A 19,672-nucleotide genomic window follows, 5' to 3' on the forward strand; every position below is an offset into this window, starting at 1 on the left:
AATGAGCATAAGCACAATGAAATTAATGCTGGAATCATCTTCAGGATGCTAGAATACACTAAATACAGCAAAAATTTTGACTCTACAACGTTTAGTTTAGGTGTGAGAGCCAAAATGAACTTTTTATTGCTTTAAACGCGTTTTCAGCCCCTGATTGTACACTTAAGGTGAAAATGTCAAAATCTTCAAAATGAGCATAAGCACAATGAAATTAATGCTGGAATCATCTTCAGGATGCTAGAATACACTAAATACAGCAAAAATTTTGAGTCTACAACGTTTAGTTTAGGTGTGAGAGCCAAAATGAACTTTTTATTGCTTTAAATGCGTTTTCAGCCTAATTGTGCACTTTAGGTGAAAATGTCAAAATCTTAAAAATGAGCATAAGCACAATTAAATTAATGCTGGAATCATCTTCAGGATGCTAGAATACACTAAATACAGCAAAAATTTTGAGTCTACAACGTTTAGTTTAGGTGTGAGAGCCAAAATGAACTTTTTATTGCTTTAAACGCGTTTTCAGCCCCTGATTGTACACTTAAGGTGAAAATGTCAAAATCTTCAAAATGAGCATAAGCACAATGAAATTAATGCTGGAATCATCTTCAGGATGCTAGAATACACTAAATACAGCAAAAATTTTGAGTCTACAACGTTTATTTTAGGTGTGTGAGCCAAAATGAACTTTTTATTGCTTTAAATGCGTTTTCAGCCTGATTGTGCACTTTAGGTGAAAATGTCAAAATCTTCAAAATGAGCATAAGCACAATGAAATTAATGCTGGAATCATCTTCAGGATGCTAGAATACACTAAATACAGCAAAAATTTTGAGTCTACAACGTTTAGTTTAGGTGTGGGAGCCAAAATGAACTTTTTATTGCTTTAAACGCGTTTTCAGCCCCTGATTGTACACTTAAGGTGAAAATGTCAAAATCTTCAAAATGAGCATAAGCACAATGAAATTAATGCTGGAATCATCTTCAGGATGCTAGAATACATTAAATACAGCAAAAATTTTGAGTCTACAACGTTTATTTTAGGTGTGTGAGCCAAAATGAACTTTTTAATGCTTTAAATGCGTTTTCAGCCTGATTGTGCACTTTAGGTGAAAATGTCAAAATCTTAAAAATGAGCATAAGCACAATGAAATTAATGCTGGAATCATCTTCAGGATGCTAGAATACACTAAATACAGCAAAAATTTTGACTCTACAACGTTTAGTTTAGGTGTGAGAGCCAAAATGAACTTTTTATTGCTTTAAACGCGTTTTCAGCCCCTGATTGTACACTTAAGGTGAAAATGTCAAAATCTTCAAAATGAGCATAAGCACAATGAAATTAATGCTGGAATCATCTTCAGGATGCTAGAATACACTAAATACAGCAAAAATTTTGAGTCTACAACGTTTAGTTTAGGTGTGAGAGCCAAAATGAACTTTTTATTGCTTTAAATGCGTTTTCAGCCTAATTGTGCACTTTAGGTGAAAATGTCAAAATCTTAAAAATGAGCATAAGCACAATTAAATTAATGCTGGAATCATCTTCAGGATGCTAGAATACACTAAATACAGCAAAAATTTTGAGTCTACAACGTTTAGTTTAGGTGTGAGAGCCAAAATGAACTTTTTATTGCTTTAAACGCGTTTTCAGCCCCTGATTGTACACTTAAGGTGAAAATGTCAAAATCTTCAAAATGAGCATAAGCACAATGAAATTAATGCTGGAATCAGCTTCAGGATGCTAGAATACACTAAATACAGCAAAAATTTTGAGTCTACAACGTTTATTTTAGGTGTGTGAGCCAAAATGAACTTTTTATTGCTTTAAATGCGTTTTCAGCCTGATTGTGCACTTTAGGTGAAAATGTCAAAATCTTCAAAATGAGCATAAGCACAATGAAATTAATGCTGGAATCATCTTCAGGATGCTAGAATACACTAAATACAGCAAAAATTTTGAGTCTACAACGTTTAGTTTAGGTGTGAGAGCAAAAATGAACTTTTTATTGCTTTAAACGCGTTTTCAGCCCCTGATTGTACACTTAAGGTGAAAATGTCAAAATCTTCAAAATGAGCATAAGCACAATGAAATTAATGCTGGAATCATCTTCAGGATGCTAGAATACACTAAATACAGCAAAAATTTTGAGTCTACAACGTTTAGTTTAGGTGTGAGAGCCAAAATGAACTTTTTATTGCTTTAAATGCGTTTTCAGCCTGATTGTGCACTTTAGGTGAAAATGTCAAAATCTTAAAAATGAGCATAAGCACAATGAAATTAATGCTGGAATCATCTTCAGGATGCTAGAATACACTAAATACAGCAAAAATTTTGACTCTACAACGTTTAGTTTAGGTGTGAGAGCCAAAATGAACTTTTTATTGCTTTAAACGCGTTTTCAGCCCCTGATTGTACACTTAAGGTGAAAATGTCAAAATCTTCAAAATGAGCATAAGCACAATGAAATTAATGCTGGAATCATCTTCAGGATGCTAGAATACACTAAATACAGCAAAAATTTTGAGTCTACAACGTTTAGTTTAGGTGTGAGAGCCAAAATGAACTTTTTATTGCTTTAAATGCGTTTTCAGCCTGATTGTGCACTTTAGGTGAAAATGTCAAAATCTTAAAAATGAGCATAAGCACAATTAAATTAATGCTGGAATCATCTTCAGGATGCTAGAATACACTAAATAGAGCAAAAATTTTGAGTCTACAACGTTTAGTTTAGGTGTGAGAGCCAAAATGAACTTTTTATTGCTTTAAACGGTTTTCAGCCCCTGATTGTACACTTAAGGTGAAAATGTCAAAATCTTCAAAATGAGCATAAGCACAATGAAATTAATGCTGGAATCATCTTCAGGATGCTAGAATACACTAAATACAGCAAAAATTTTGAGTCTACAACGTTTAGTTTAGGTGTGAGAGCCAAAATGAACTTTTTATTGCTTTAAATGCGTTTTCAGCCTGATTGTGCACTTTAGGTGAAAATGTCAAAATCTTCAAAATGAGCATAAGCACGATGAAATTAATGCTGGAATCATCTTCAGGATGCAAGAATACACTGAATACAGCAAAAAATTTGAGTCTACAACGTTTAGTTTAGGTGTAAGAGCCAAAATGAACTTTTTATTGCTTTAAACGCGTTTTCAGCCCCTGATTTTACACTTAAGGTGAAAATGTCAAAATCTTCAAAATGAGCATAAGCACAATGAAATTAATGCTGGAATCATCTTCAGGATGCTAGAATACACTAAATACAGCAAAAAATTTGAGTCTACAACGTTTATTTTAGGTGTGTGAGCCAAAATGAACTTTTTATTGCTTTAAATGCGTTTTCAGCCTGATTGTGCACTTTAGGTGAAAATGTCAAAATCTTAAAAATGAGCATAAGCACAATTAAATTAATGCTGGAATCATCTTCAGGATGCTAGAATACACTAAATACAGCAAAAATTTTGAGTCTACAACGTTTAGTTTAGGTGTGAGAGCCAAAATGAACTTTTTATTGCTTTAAACGCGTTTTCAGCCCCTGATTGTACACTTAAGGTGAAAATGTCAAAATCTTCAAAATGAGCATAAGCACAATGAAATTAATGCTGGAATCATCTTCAGGATGCTAGAATACACTAAATACAGCAAAAATTTTGAGTCTACAACGTTTAGTTTAGGTGTGAGAGCCAAAATGAACTTTTTATTGCTTTAAATGCGTTTTCAGCCTGATTGTGCTCTTTAGGTGAAAATGTCAAAATCTTCAAAATGAGCATAAGCACGATGAAATTAATGCTGGAATCATCTTCAGGATGCTAGAATACACTGAATACAGCAAAAATTTTGAGTCTACAACGTTTAGTTTAGGTGTGAGAGCCAAAATGAACTTTTTATTGCTTTAAACGCGTTTTCAGCCCCTGATTGTACACTTAAGGTGAAAATGTCAAAATCTTCAAAATGAGCATAAGCACAATGAAATTAATGCTGGAATCATCTTCAGGATGCTAGAATACACTAAATACAGCAAAAATTTTGAGTCTACAACGTTTATTTTAGGTGTGTGAGCCAAAATGAACTTTTTATTGCTTTAAATGCGTTTTCAGCCTGATTGTGCACTTTAGGTGAAAATGTCAAAATCTTCAAAATGAGCATAAGCACGATGAATTTAATGCTGGAATCATCTTCAGGATGCTAGAATACACTGAATACAGCAAAAATTTTGAGTCTACAACGTTTAGTTTAGGTGTGAGAGCCAAAATGAACTTTTTATTGCTTTAAACGCGTTTTCAGCCCCTGATTGTACACTTAAGGTGAAAATGTCAAAATCTTCAAAATGAGCATAAGCACAATGAAATTAATGCTGGAATCATCTTCAGGATGCTAGAATACACTAAATTCAGCAAAAATTTTGAGTCTACAACGTTTAGTTTAGGTGTGAGAGCCAAAATGAACTTTTTATTGCTTTAAACGCGTTTTCAGCCCCTGATTGTACACTTAAGGTGAAAATGTCAAAATCTTCAAAATGAGCATAAGCACAATGAAATTAATGCTGGAATCATCTTCAGGATGCTAGAATACACTAAATACAGCAAAAATTTTGAGTCTACAACGTTTAGTTTAGGTGTGAGAGCCAAAATGAACTTTTTATTGCTTTAAATAAGTTTTCAGCCTGATTGTGCACTTTAGGTGAAAATGTCAAAATCTTAAAAATGAGCATAAGCACAATGAAATTAATGCTGGAATCATCTTCAGGATGCTAGAATACACTGAATACAGCAAAAATTTTGAGTCTACAACGTTTAGTTTAGGTGTGGGAGCCAAAATGAACTTTTTATTGCTTTAAACGCGTTTTCAGCCCCTGATTGTACACTTAAGGTGAAAATGTCAAAATCTTCAAAATGAGCATAAGCACAATGAAATTAATGCTGGAATCATCTTCAGGATGCTAGAATACATTAAATACAGCAAAAATTTTGAGTCTACAACGTTTATTTTAGGTGTGTGAGCCAAAATGAACTTTTTAATGCTTTAAATGCGTTTTCAGCCTGATTGTGCACTTTAGGTGAAAATGTCAAAATCTTAAAAATGAGCATAAGCACAATGAAATTAATGCTGGAATCATCTTCAGGATGCTAGAATACACTAAATACAGCAAAAATTTTGACTCTACAACGTTTAGTTTAGGTGTGAGAGCCAAAATGAACTTTTTATTGCTTTAAACGCGTTTTCAGCCCCTGATTGTACACTTAAGGTGAAAATGTCAAAATCTTCAAAATGAGCATAAGCACAATGAAATTAATGCTGGAATCATCTTCAGGATGCTAGAATACACTAAATACAGCAAAAATTTTGAGTCTACAACGTTTAGTTTAGGTGTGAGAGCCAAAATGAACTTTTTATTGCTTTAAATGCGTTTTCAGCCTAATTGTGCACTTTAGGTGAAAATGTCAAAATCTTAAAAATGAGCATAAGCACAATTAAATTAATGCTGGAATCATCTTCAGGATGCTAGAATACACTAAATACAGCAAAAATTTTGAGTCTACAACGTTTAGTTTAGGTGTGAGAGCCAAAATGAACTTTTTATTGCTTTAAACGCGTTTTCAGCCCCTGATTGTACACTTAAGGTGAAAATGTCAAAATCTTCAAAATGAGCATAAGCACAATGAAATTAATGCTGGAATCAGCTTCAGGATGCTAGAATACACTAAATACAGCAAAAATTTTGAGTCTACAACGTTTATTTTAGGTGTGTGAGCCAAAATGAACTTTTTATTGCTTTAAATGCGTTTTCAGCCTGATTGTGCACTTTAGGTGAAAATGTCAAAATCTTCAAAATGAGCATAAGCACAATGAAATTAATGCTGGAATCATCTTCAGGATGCTAGAATACACTAAATACAGCAAAAATTTTGAGTCTACAACGTTTAGTTTAGGTGTGAGAGCAAAAATGAACTTTTTATTGCTTTAAACGCGTTTTCAGCCCCTGATTGTACACTTAAGGTGAAAATGTCAAAATCTTCAAAATGAGCATAAGCACAATGAAATTAATGCTGGAATCATCTTCAGGATGCTAGAATACACTAAATACAGCAAAAATTTTGAGTCTACAACGTTTAGTTTAGGTGTGAGAGCCAAAATGAACTTTTTATTGCTTTAAATGCGTTTTCAGCCTGATTGTGCACTTTAGGTGAAAATGTCAAAATCTTAAAAATGAGCATAAGCACAATGAAATTAATGCTGGAATCATCTTCAGGATGCTAGAATACACTAAATACAGCAAAAATTTTGACTCTACAACGTTTAGTTTAGGTGTGAGAGCCAAAATGAACTTTTTATTGCTTTAAACGCGTTTTCAGCCCCTGATTGTACACTTAAGGTGAAAATGTCAAAATCTTCAAAATGAGCATAAGCACAATGAAATTAATGCTGGAATCATCTTCAGGATGCTAGAATACACTAAATACAGCAAAAATTTTGAGTCTACAACGTTTAGTTTAGGTGTGAGAGCCAAAATGAACTTTTTATTGCTTTAAATGCGTTTTCAGCCTGATTGTGCACTTTAGGTGAAAATGTCAAAATCTTAAAAATGAGCATAAGCACAATTAAATTAATGCTGGAATCATCTTCAGGATGCTAGAATACACTAAATACAGCAAAAATTTTGAGTCTACAACGTTTAGTTTAGGTGTGAGAGCCAAAATGAACTTTTTATTGCTTTAAACGGTTTTCAGCCCCTGATTGTACACTTAAGGTGAAAATGTCAAAATCTTCAAAATGAGCATAAGCACAATGAAATTAATGCTGGAATCATCTTCAGGATGCTAGAATACACTAAATACAGCAAAAATTTTGAGTCTACAACGTTTAGTTTAGGTGTGAGAGCCAAAATGAACTTTTTATTGCTTTAAATGCGTTTTCAGCCTGATTGTGCACTTTAGGTGAAAATGTCAAAATCTTCAAAATGAGCATAAGCACGATGAAATTAATGCTGGAATCATCTTCAGGATGCAAGAATACACTGAATACAGCAAAAAATTTGAGTCTACAACGTTTAGTTTAGGTGTAAGAGCCAAAATGAACTTTTTATTGCTTTAAACGCGTTTTCAGCCCCTGATTTTACACTTAAGGTGAAAATGTCAAAATCTTCAAAATGAGCATAAGCACAATGAAATTAATGCTGGAATCATCTTCAGGATGCTAGAATACACTAAATACAGCAAAAAATTTGAGTCTACAACGTTTATTTTAGGTGTGTGAGCCAAAATGAACTTTTTATTGCTTTAAATGCGTTTTCAGCCTGATTGTGCACTTTAGGTGAAAATGTCAAAATCTTAAAAATGAGCATAAGCACAATTAAATTAATGCTGGAATCATCTCCAGGATGCTAGAATACACTAAATACAGCAAAAATTTTGAGTCTACAACGTTTAGTTTAGGTGTGAGAGCCAAAATGAACTTTTTATTGCTTTAAACGCGTTTTCAGCCCCTGATTGTACACTTAAGGTGAAAATGTCAAAATCTTCAAAATGAGCATAAGCACAATGAAATTAATGCTGGAATCATCTTCAGGATGCTAGAATACACTAAATACAGCAAAAATTTTGAGTCTACAACGTTTAGTTTAGGTGTGAGAGCCAAAATGAACTTTTTATTGCTTTAAATGCGTTTTCAGCCTGATTGTGCTCTTTAGGTGAAAATGTCAAAATCTTCAAAATGAGCATAAGCACGATGAAATTAATGCTGGAATCATCTTCAGGATGCTAGAATACACTGAATACAGCAAAAATTTTGAGTCTACAACGTTTAGTTTAGGTGTGAGAGCCAAAATGAACTTTTTATTGCTTTAAACGCGTTTTCAGCCCCTGATTGTACACTTAAGGTGAAAATGTCAAAATCTTCAAAATGAGCATAAGCACAATGAAATTAATGCTGGAATCATCTTCAGGATGCTAGAATACACTAAATACAGCAAAAATTTTGAGTCTACAACGTTTATTTTAGGTGTGTGAGCCAAAATGAACTTTTTATTGCTTTAAATGCGTTTTCAGCCTGATTGTGCACTTTAGGTGAAAATGTCAAAATCTTCAAAATGAGCATAAGCACGATGAATTTAATGCTGGAATCATCTTCAGGATGCTAGAATACACTGAATACAGCAAAAATTTTGAGTCTACAACGTTTAGTTTAGGTGTGAGAGCCAAAATGAACTTTTTATTGCTTTAAACGCGTTTTCAGCCCCTGATTGTACACTTAAGGTGAAAATGTCAAAATCTTCAAAATGAGCATAAGCACAATGAAATTAATGCTGGAATCATCTTCAGGATGCTAGAATACACTAAATACAGCAAAAATTTTGAGTCTACAACGTTTAGTTTAGGTGTGAGAGCCAAAATGAACTTTTTATTGCTTTAAACGCGTTTTCAGCCCCTGATTGTACACTTAAGGTGAAAATGTCAAAATCTTCAAAATGAGCATAAGCACAATGAAATTAATGCTGGAATCATCTTCAGGATGCTAGAATACACTAAATACAGCAAAAATTTTGAGTCTACAACGTTTAGTTTAGGTGTGAGAGCCAAAATGAACTTTTTATTGCTTTAAATAAGTTTTCAGCCTGATTGTGCACTTTAGGTGAAAATGTCAAAATCTTAAAAATGAGCATAAGCACAATGAAATTAATGCTGGAATCATCTTCAGGATGCTAGAATACACTGAATACAGCAAAAATTTTGAGTCTACAACGTTTAGTTTAGGTGTGAGAGCCAAAATGAACTTTTTATTGCTTTAAACGCGTTTTCAGCCCCTGATTGTACACTTAAGGTGAAAATGTCAAAATCTTCAAAATGAGCATAAGCACAATGAAATTAATGCTGGAATCATCTTCAGGATGCTAGAATACACTAAATACAGCAAAAATTTTGAGTCTACAACGTTTAGTTTAGGTGTGAGAGCCAAAATGAACTTTTTATTGCTTTAAATGCGTTTTCAGCCTGATTGTGCTCTTTAGGTGAAAATGTCAAAATCTTCAAAATGAGCATAAGCACGATGAAATTAATGCTGGAATCATCTTCAGGATGCTAGAATACACTTAATACAGCAAAAATTTTGAGTCTACAACGTTTAGTTTAGGTGTGAGAGCCAAAATGAACTTTTTATTGCTTTAAACGCGTTTTCAGCCCCTGATTGTACACTTAAGGTGAAAATGTCAAAATCTTCAAAATGAGCATAAGCACAATGAAATTAATGCTGGAATCATCTTCAGGATGCTAGAATACACTAAATACAGCAAAAATTTTGAGTCTACAACGTTTATTTTAGGTGTGTGAGCCAAAATGAACTTTTTATTGCTTTAAATGCGTTTTCAGCCTGATTGTGCACTTTAGGTGAAAATGTCAAAATCTTAAAAATGAGCATAAGCACAATGAAATTAATGCTGGAATCATCTTCAGGATGCTAGAATACACTAAATACAGCAAAAATTTTGACTCTACAACGTTTAGTTTAGGTGTGAGAGCCAAAATGAACTTTTTATTGCTTTAAATGCGTTTTCAGCCTGATTGTGCACTTTAGGTGAAAATGTCAAAATCTTAAAAATGAGCATAAGCACAATTAAATTAATGCTGGAATCATCTTCAGGATGCTAGAATACACTGAATACAGCAAAAATTTTGAGTCTACAACGTTTAGTTTAGGTGTGAGAGCCAAAATGAACTTTTTATTGCTTTAAATGCGTTTTCAGCCTGATTGTGCACTTTAGGTGAAAATGTCAAAATCTTAAAAATGAGCATAAGCACAATAAAATTAATGCTGGAATCATCTTCAGGATGCTAGAATACACTAAATACAGCAAAAATTTTGAGTCTACAACGTTTAGTTTAGGTTTGAGAGCCAAAATGAACTTTTTATTGCTTTAAACGCGTTTTCAGCCCCTGATTGTACACTTAAGGTGAAAATGTCAAAATCTTCAAAATGAGCATAAGCACAATGAAATTAATGCTGGAATCATCTTCAGGATGCTAGAATACACTAAATACAGCAAAAATTTTGAGTCTACAACGTTTATTTTAGGTGTGTGAGCCAAAATGAACTTTTTATTGCTTTAAATGCGTTTTCAGCCTGATTGTGCACTTTAGGTGAAAATGTCAAAATCTTCAAAATGAGCATAAGCACGATGAAATTAATGCTGGAATCATCTTCAGGATGCTAGAATACACTGAATACAGCAAAAAATTTGAGTCTACAACGTTTAGTTTAGTTGTGAGAGCCAAAATGAACTTTTTATTGCTTTAAACGCGTTTTCAGCCCCTGATTGTACACTTAAGATGAAAATGTCAAAATCTTAAAAATGAGCATAAGAATAATGAAATTAATGCTGGAATCATCTTCAGGATGCTAAAATACACTAAATACAGCAAAAATTTTGAGTCTACAACGTTTATTTTAGGTGTGAGAGCCAAAATGAACTTTTTATTGCTTTAAATGCGTTTTCAGCCTGATTGTGCACTTTAGGTGAAAATGTCAAAATCTTAAAAATGAGCATAAGCACAATGAAATTAATGCTGGAATCATCTTCAGGATGCTAGAATACACTAAATACAGCAAAAATTTTGAGTCTACAACGTTTAGTTTAGGTGTGAGAGCCAAAATGAACTTTTTATTGCTTTAAACGCGTTTTCAGCCCCTGATTGTACACTTAAGGTGAAAATGTCAAAATCTTCAAAATGAGCATAAGCACAATGAAATTAATGCTGGAATCATCTTCAGGATGCTAGAATACACTAAATACAGCAAAAATTTTGAGTCTACAACGTTTAGTTTAGGTGTGAGAGCCAAAATGAACTTTTTATTGCTTTAAATGCGTTTTCAGCCTGATTGTGCACTTTAGGTGAAAATGTCAAAATCTTAAAAATGAGCATAAGCACAATTAAATTAATGCTGGAATCATCTTCAGGATGCTAGAATACACTGAATACAGCAAAAAATTTGAGTCTACAACGTTTAGTTTAGTTGTGAGAGCCAAAATGAACTTTTTATTGCTTTAAACGCGTTTTCAGCCCCTGATTGTACACTTAAGATGAAAATGTCAAAATCTTAAAAATGAGCATAAGAATAATGAAATTAATGCTGGAATCATCTTCAGGATGCTAAAATACACTAAATACAGCAAAAATTTTGAGTCTACAACGTTTAGTTTAGGTGTGAGAGCCAAAATGAACTTTTTATTGCTTTAAATGCGTTTTCAGCCTGATTGTGCACTTTAGGTGAAAATGTCAAAATCTTAAAAATGAGCATAAGCACAATGAAATTAATGCTGGAATCATCTTCAGGATGCTAGAATACACTAAATACAGCAAAAATTTTGAGTCTACAACGTTTAGTTTAGGTGTGAGAGCCAAAATGAACTTTTTATTGCTTTAAACGCGTTTTCAGCCCCTGATTGTACACTTAAGGTGAAAATGTCAAAATCTTCAAAATGAGCATAAGCACAATGAAATTAATGCTGGAATCATCTTCAGGATGCTAGAATACACTAAATACAGCAAAAATTTTGAGTCTACAACGTTTATTTTAGGTGTGTGAGCCAAAATGAACTTTTTATTGCTTTAAATGCGTTTTCAGCCTGATTGTGCACTTTAGGTGAAAATGTCAAAATCTTCAAAATGAGCATAAGCACGATGAATTTAATGCTGGAATCATCTTCAGGATGCTAGAATACACTGAATACAGCAAAAATTTTGAGTCTACAACGTTTAGTTTAGGTGTGAGAGCCAAAATGAACTTTTTATTGCTTTAAACGCGTTTTCAGCCCCTGATTGTACACTTAAGGTGAAAATGTCAAAATCTTCAAAATGAGCATAAGCACAATGAAATTAATGCTGGAATCATCTTCAGGATGCTAGAATACACTAAATACAGCAAAAATTTTGAGTCTACAACGTTTAGTTTAGGTGTGAGAGCCAAAATGAACTTTTTATTGCTTTAAATAAGTTTTCAGCCTGATTGTGCACTTTAGGTGAAAATGTCAAAATCTTAAAAATGAGCATAAGCACAATGAAATTAATGCTGGAATCATCTTCAGGATGCTAGAATACACTAAATACAGCAAAAATTTTGAGTCTACAACGTTTAGTTTAGGTGTGGGAGCCAAAATGAACTTTTTATTGCTTTAAACGCGTTTTCAGCCCCTGATTGTACACTTAAGGTGAAAATGTCAAAATCTTCAAAATGACCATAAGCACAATGAAATTAATGCTGGAATCATCTTCAGGATGCTAGAATACACTAAATACAGCAAAAATTTTGAGTCTACAACGTTTATTTTAGGTGTGTGAGCCAAAATGAACTTTTTATTGCTTTAAATGCGTTTTCAGCCTGATTGTGCACTTTAGGTGAAAATGTCAAAATCTTCAAAATGAGCATAAGCACGATGAAATTAATGCTGGAATCATCTTCAGGATGCTAGAATACACTGAATACAGCAAAAATTTTGAGTCTACAACGTTTAGTTTAGGTGTGAGAGCCAAAATGAACTTTTTATTGCTTTAAACGCGTTTTCAGCCCCTGATTGTACACTTAAGGTGAAAATGTCAAAATCTTCAAAATGAGCATAAGCACAATGAAATTAATGCTGGAATCATCTTCAGGATGCTAGAATACACTAAATACAGCAAAAATTTTGAGTCTACAACGTTTAGTTTAGGTGTGAGAGCCAAAATGAACTTTTTATTGCTTTAAATGCGTTTTCAGCCTGATTGTGCACTTTAGGTGAAAATGTCAAAATCTTCAAAATGAGCATAAGCACGATGAAATTAATGCTGGAATCATCTTCAGGATGCTAGAATACACTGAATACAGCAAAAATTTTGAGTCTACAACGTTTAGTTTAGGTGTGAGAGCCAAAATGAACTTTTTATTGCTTTAAACGCGTTTTCAGCCCCTGATTGTACACTTAAGGTGAAAATGTCAAAATCTTCAAAATGAGCATAAGCACAATGAAATTAATGCTGGAATCATCTTCAGGATGCTAGAATACACTAAATACAGCAAAAATTTTGAGTCTACAACGTTTAGTTTAGGTGTGAGAGCCAAAATGAACTTTTTATTGCTTTAAATGCGTTTTCAGCCTGATTGTGCACTTTAGGTGAAAATGTCAAAATCTTCAAAATGAGCATAAGCACGATGAAATTAATGCTAGAATCATCTTCAGGATGCTAGAATACACTGAATACAGCAAAAATTTTGAGTCTACAACGTTTAGTTTAGGTGTGAGAGCCAAAATGAACTTTTTATTGCTTTAAACGCGTTTTCAGCCCCTGATTGTACACTTAAGGTGAAAATGTCAAAATCTTCAAAATGAGCATAAGCACAATGAAATTAATGCTGGAATCATCTTCAGGATGCTAGAATACACTAAATACAGCAAAAAATTTGAGTCTACAACGTTTATTTTAGGTGTGTGAGCCAAAATGAACTTTTTATTGCTTTAAATGCGTTTTCAGCCTGATTGTGCACTTTAGGTGAAAATGTCAAAATCTTCAAAATGAGCATAAGCACGATGAAATTAATGCTGGAATCATCTTCAGGATGCTAGAATACACTGAATACAGCAAAAATTTTGAGTCTACAACGTTTAGTTTAGGTGTGAGAGCCAAAATGAACTTTTTATTGCTTTAAACGCGTTTTCAGCCCCTGATTGTACACTTAAGGTGAAAATGTCAAAATCTTCAAAATGAGCATAAGCACAATGAAATTAATGCTGGAATCATCTTCAGGATGCTAGAATACACTAAATACAGCAAAAATTTTGAGTCTACAACGTTTAGTTTAGGTGTGAGAGCCAAAATGAACTTTTTATTGCTTTAAATGCGTTTTCAGCCTGATTGTGCACTTTAGGTGAAAATGTCAAAATCTTCAAAATGAGCATAAGCACGATGAAATTAATGCTGGAATCATCTTCAGGATGCTAGAATACACTGAATACAGCAAAAATTTTGAGTCTACAACGTTTAGTTTAGGTGTGAGAGCCAAAATGAACTTTTTATTGCTTTAAACGCGTTTTCAGCCCCTGATTGTACACTTAAGGTGAAAATGTCAAAATCTTCAAAATGAGCATAAGCACAATGAAATTAATGCTGGAATCATCTTCAGGATGCTAGAATACACTAAATACAGCAAAAAATTTGAGTCTACAACGTTTATTTTAGGTGTGTGAGCCAAAATGAACTTTTTATTGCTTTAAATGCGTTTTCAGCCTGATTGTGCACTTTAGGTGAAAATGTCAAAATCTTCAAAATGAGCATAAGCACGATGAAATTAATGCTGGAATCATCTTCAGGATGCTAGAATACACTGAATACAGCAAAAATTTTGAGTCTACAACGTTTAGTTTAGGTGTGAGAGCCAAAATGAACTTTTTATTGCTTTAAACGCGTTTTCAGCCCCTGATTGTACACTTAAGGTGAAAATGTCAAAATCTTCAAAATGAGCATAAGCACAATGAAATTAATGCTGGAATCATCTTCAGGATGCTAGAATACACTAAATACAGCAAAAATTTAATTTTGAGTCTACAACGTTTAGTTTAGGTGTGAGAGCCAAAATGAACTTTTTATTGCTTTAAATGCGTTTTCAGCCTGATTGTGCACTTTAGGTGAAAATGTCAAAATCTTAAAAATGAGCATAAGCACAATGAAATTAATGCTGGAATCATCTTCAGGATGCTAGAATACACTAAATACAGCAAAAATTTTGAGTCTACAACGTTTAGTTTAGGTGTGGGAGCCAAAATGAACTTTTTATTGCTTTAAACGCGTTTTCAGCCCCTGATTGTACACTTAAGGTGAAAATGTCAAAATCTTCAAAATGAGCATAAGCACAATGAAATTAATGCTGGAATCATCTTCAGGATGCTAGAATACATTAAATACAGCAAAAATTTTGAGTCTACAACGTTTATTTTAGGTGTGTGAGCCAAAATGAACTTTTTAATGCTTTAAATGCGTTTTCAGCCTGATTGTGCACTTTAGGTGAAAATGTCAAAATCTTAAAAATGAGCATAAGCACAATGAAATTAATGCTGGAATCATCTTCAGGATGCTAGAATACACTAAATACAGCAAAAATTTTGACTCTACAACGTTTAGTTTAGGTGTGAGAGCCAAAATGAACTTTTTATTGCTTTAAACGCGTTTTCAGCCCCTGATTGTACACTTAAGGTGAAAATGTCAAAATCTTCAAAATGAGCATAAGCACAATGAAATTAATGCTGGAATCATCTTCAGGATGCTAGAATACACTAAATACAGCAAAAATTTTGAGTCTACAACGTTTAGTTTAGGTGTGAGAGCCAAAATGAACTTTTTATTGCTTTAAATGCGTTTTCAGCCTGATTGTGCACTTTAGGTGAAAATGTCAAAATCTTAAAAATGAGCATAAGCACAATTAAATTAATGCTGGAATCATCTTCAGGATGCTAGAATACACTAAATACAGCAAAAATTTTGAGTCTACAACGTTTAGTTTAGGTGTGAGAGCCAAAATGAACTTTTTATTGCTTTAAACGCGTTTTCAGCCCCTGATTGTACACTTAAGGTGAAAATGTCAAAATCTTCAAAATGAGCATAAGCACAATGAAATTAATGCTGGAATCATCTTCAGGATGCTAGAATACACTAAATACAGCAAAAATTTTGAGTCTACAACGTTTAGTTTAGGTGTGAGAGCCAAAATGAACTTTTTATTGCTTTAAATAAGTTTTCAGCCTGATTGTGCACTTTAGGTGAAAATGTCAAAATCTTAAAAATGAGCATAAGCACAATGAAATTAATGCTGGAATCATCTTCAGGATGCTAGAATACACTAAATACAGCAAAAATTTTGAGTCTACAACGTTTAGTTTAGGTGTGGGAGCCAAAATGAACTTTTTATTGCTTTAAACGCGTTTTCAGCCCCTGATTGTACACTTAAGGTGAAAATGTCAAAATCTTCAAAATGACCATAAGCACAATGAAATTAATGCTGGAATCATCTTCAGGATGCTAGAATACACTAAATACAGCAAAAATTTTGAGTCTACAACGTTTATTTTAGGTGTGTGAGCCAAAATGAACTTTTTATTGCTTTAAATGCGTTTTCAGCCTGATTGTGCACTTTAGGTGAAAATGTCAAAATCTTCAAAATGAGCATAAGCACGATGAAATTAATGCTGGAATCATCTTCAGGATGCTAGAATACACTGAATACAGCAAAAATTTTGAGTCTACAACGTTTAGTTTAGGTGTGAGAGCCAAAATGAACTTTTTATTGCTTTAAACGCGTTTTCAGCCCCTGATTGTACACTTAAGGTGAAAATGTCAAAATCTTCAAAATGAGCATAAGCACAATGAAATTAATGCTGGAATCATCTTCAGGATGCTAGAATACACTAAATACAGCAAAAATTTTGAGTCTACAACGTTTAGTTTAGGTGTGAGAGCCAAAATGAACTTTTTATTGCTTTAAATGCGTTTTCAGCCTGATTGTGCACTTTAGGTGAAAATGTCAAAATCTTCAAAATGAGCATAAGCACGATGAAATTAATGCTGGAATCATCTTCAGGATGCTAGAATACACTGAATACAGCAAAAATTTTGAGTCTACAACGTTTAGTTTAGGTGTGAGAGCCAAAATGAACTTTTTATTGCTTTAAACGCGTTTTCAGCCCCTGATTGTACACTTAAGGTGAAAATGTCAAAATCTTCAAAATGAGCATAAGCACAATGAAATTAATGCTGGAATCATCTTCAGGATGCTAGAATACACTAAATACAGCAAAAATTTTGAGTCTACAACGTTTAGTTTAGGTGTGAGAGCCAAAATGAACTTTTTATTGCTTTAAATGCGTTTTCAGCCTGATTGTGCACTTTAGGTGAAAATGTCAAAATCTTCAAAATGAGCATAAGCACGATGAAATTAATGCTAGAATCATCTTCAGGATGCTAGAATACACTGAATACAGCAAAAATTTTGAGTCTACAACGTTTAGTTTAGGTGTGAGAGCCAAAATGAACTTTTTATTGCTTTAAACGCGTTTTCAGCCCCTGATTGTACACTTAAGGTGAAAATGTCAAAATCTTCAAAATGAGCATAAGCACAATGAAATTAATGCTGGAATCATCTTCAGGATGCTAGAATACACTAAATACAGCAAAAAATTTGAGTCTACAACGTTTATTTTAGGTGTGTGAGCCAAAATGAACTTTTTATTGCTTTAAATGCGTTTTCAGCCTGATTGTGCACTTTAGGTGAAAATGTCAAAATCTTCAAAATGAGCATAAGCACGATGAAATTAATGCTGGAATCATCTTCAGGATGCTAGAATACACTGAATACAGCAAAAATTTTGAGTCTACAACGTTTAGTTTAGGTGTGAGAGCCAAAATGAACTTTTTATTGCTTTAAACGCGTTTTCAGCCCCTGATTGTACACTTAAGGTGAAAATGTCAAAATCTTCAAAATGAGCATAAGCACAATGAAATTAATGCTGGAATCATCTTCAGGATGCTAGAATACACTAAATACAGCAAAAATTTTGAGTCTACAACGTTTAGTTTAGGTGTGAGAGCCAAAATGAACTTTTTATTGCTTTAAATGCGTTTTCAGCCTGATTGTGCACTTTAGGTGAAAATGTCAAAATCTTAAAAATGAGCATAAGCACAATGAAATTAATGCTGGAATCATCTTCAGGATGCTAGAATACACTAAATACAGCAAAAATTTTGAGTCTACAACGTTTAGTTTAGGTGTCGGAGCCAAAATGAACTTTTTATTGCTTTAAACGCGTTTTCAGCCCCTGATTGTACACTTAAGGTGAAAATGTCAAAATCTTCAAAATGAGCATAAGCACAATGAAATTAATGCTGGAATCATCTTCAGGATGCTAGAATACACTAAATACAGCAAAAATTTTGAGTCTACAACGTTTATTTTAGGTGTGTGAGCCAAAATGAACTTTTTATTGCTTTAAATGCGTTTTCAGCCTGATTGTGCACTTTAGGTGAAAATGTCAAAATCTTCAAAATGAGCATAAGCACGATGAAATTAATGCTGGAATCATCTTCAGGATGCTAGAATACACTGAATACAGCAAAAATTTTGAGTCTACAACGTTTAGTTTAGGTGTGAGAGCCAAAATGAACTTTTTATTGCTTTAAACGCGTTTTCAGCCCCTGATTTTATACTTAAGGTGAAAATTTAAAAATCTTCAAATTGAGCATAAGCACAATGAAATTAATGCTGGAATCATCTTCAGGATGCTAGAATACACTAAATACAGCAAAAATTTTGAGTCTACAACGTTTAGTTTAGGTGTGAGAGCCAAAATGAACTTTTTATTGCTTTAAATGCGTTTTCAGCCTGATTGTGCACTTTAGGTGAAAATGTCAAAATCTTAAAAATGAGCATAAGCACAATTAAATTAATGCTGGAATCATCTTCAGGATGCTAGAATACACTAAATACAGCAAAAATTTTGAGTCTACAACGTTTAGTTTAGGTGTGAGAGCCAAAATGAACTTTTTATTGCTTTAAACGCGTTTTCAGCCCCTGATTGTACACTTAAGGTGAAAATGTCAAAATCTTCAAAATGAGCATAAGCACAATGAAATTAATGCTGGAATCATCTTCAGGATGCTAGAATACACTAAATACAGCAAAAATTTTGAGTCTACAACGTTTAGTTTAGGTGTGAGAGCCAAAATGAACTTTTTATTGCTTTAAATGCGTTTTCAGCCTGATTGTGCACTTTAGGTGAAAATGTCAAAATCTTCAAAATGAGCATAAGCACGATGAAATTAATGCTGGAATCATCTTCAGGATGCTAGAATACACTGAATACAGCAAAAATTTTGAGTCTACAACGTTTAGTTTAGGTGTGAGAGCCAAAATGAACTTTTTATTGCTTTAAACGCGTTTTCAGCCCCTGATTGTACACTTAAGGTGAAAATGTCAAAATCTTCAAAATGAGCATAAGCACAATGAAATTAATGCTGGAATCATCTTCAGGATGCTAGAATACACTAAATACAGCAAAAAATTTGAGTCTACAACGTTTATTTTAGGTGTGTGAGCCAAAATGAACTTTTTATTGCTTTAAATGCGTTTTCAGCCTGATTGTGCACTTTAGGTGAAAATGTCAAAATCTTCAAAATGAGCATAAGCACGATGAAATTAATGCTGGAATCATCTTCAGGATGCTAGAATACACTGAATACAGCAAAAATTTTGAGTCTACAACGTTTAGTTTAGGTGTGAGAGCCAAAATGAACTTTTTATTGCTTTAAACGCGTTTTCAGCCCCTGATTGTACACTTAAGGTGAAAATGTCAAAATCTTCAAAATGAGCATAAGCACAATGAAATTAATGCTGGAATCATCTTCAGGATGCTAGAATACACTAAATACAGCAAAAATTTAATTTTGAGTCTACAACGTTTAGTTTAGGTGTGAGAGCCAAAATGAACTTTTTATTGCTTTAAATGCGTTTTCAGCCTGATTGTGCACTTTAGGTGAAAATGTCAAAATCTTAAAAATGAGCATAAGCACAATGAAATTAATGCTGGAATCATCTTCAGGATGCTAGAATACACTAAATACAGCAAAAATTTTGAGTCTACAACGTTTAGTTTAGGTGTGGGAGCCA

This window comes from Vanacampus margaritifer, chromosome 14, assembly GCF_051991255.1.
Source record: "Vanacampus margaritifer isolate UIUO_Vmar chromosome 14, RoL_Vmar_1.0, whole genome shotgun sequence".
In the NCBI taxonomy this organism is placed as follows: Eukaryota; Metazoa; Chordata; class Actinopteri; order Syngnathiformes; family Syngnathidae; genus Vanacampus; species Vanacampus margaritifer.